Source organism: Penaeus monodon, chromosome 30, assembly GCF_015228065.2.
Source record: "Penaeus monodon isolate SGIC_2016 chromosome 30, NSTDA_Pmon_1, whole genome shotgun sequence".
Taxonomy (NCBI): Eukaryota; Metazoa; Arthropoda; class Malacostraca; order Decapoda; family Penaeidae; genus Penaeus; species Penaeus monodon.
The window spans coordinates 17,068,496-17,068,937 of NC_051415.1; the positions used below are offsets into that span (position 1 = coordinate 17,068,496).

At 41.2% G+C, this 442-nt stretch overlaps 1 protein-coding gene and 1 pseudogene across 1 annotated transcript in view; one reads left to right on the top strand and one right to left on the bottom strand.

Moving 5' to 3' along the window:
* The window catches only part of LOC119592564 (transcription factor HIVEP3-like), a gene marked incomplete at its 5' end in the record, with an annotated part of 91,776 nt that overhangs the window by 46,291 nt on the left and 45,043 nt on the right, over positions 1-442 (bottom strand).
* LOC119592364 overlaps positions 1-442 on the top strand; it is a 12,401-nt pseudogene that overhangs the window by 1,307 nt on the left and 10,652 nt on the right.

Here is a 442-nt window from a genome sequence, read left to right on the forward strand (position 1 = left end):
TCAAATCAAGGATACAATCGTCAGTGTTTTATTGAACGAAATATCCCGTTTATCTTTATCATGTTTTCCATATTGTTTTCCACACATGGAAACTACATACAAACTAAGTGTAGAATTCTCAACGCCCCATTTCTATAACAAAAAATTCCACATTCGAAAAATCATTCCTACAACAATAATCCTATAATAAAAAAAGTGGATTTATGCTATCTTACCTTTTCTCCCACAGTTCGACCCAACCCGGCTGACGACGTTAAGATCACCAGACAGGGTCGTATCGTGAGCTCGAAGTAAGCTGGGAAACGCCTCTGTACCTTACGCAGTTCCAGCAGGCTTTTCTACACCGTGGGCTACAGGCCTAAGGATGTCAGTACTTATGGTCTTCTCGACTGCAGGTTAGTGGTATGGCCTACCTATTAGAGAATTGTTCTCTGCACGGAAG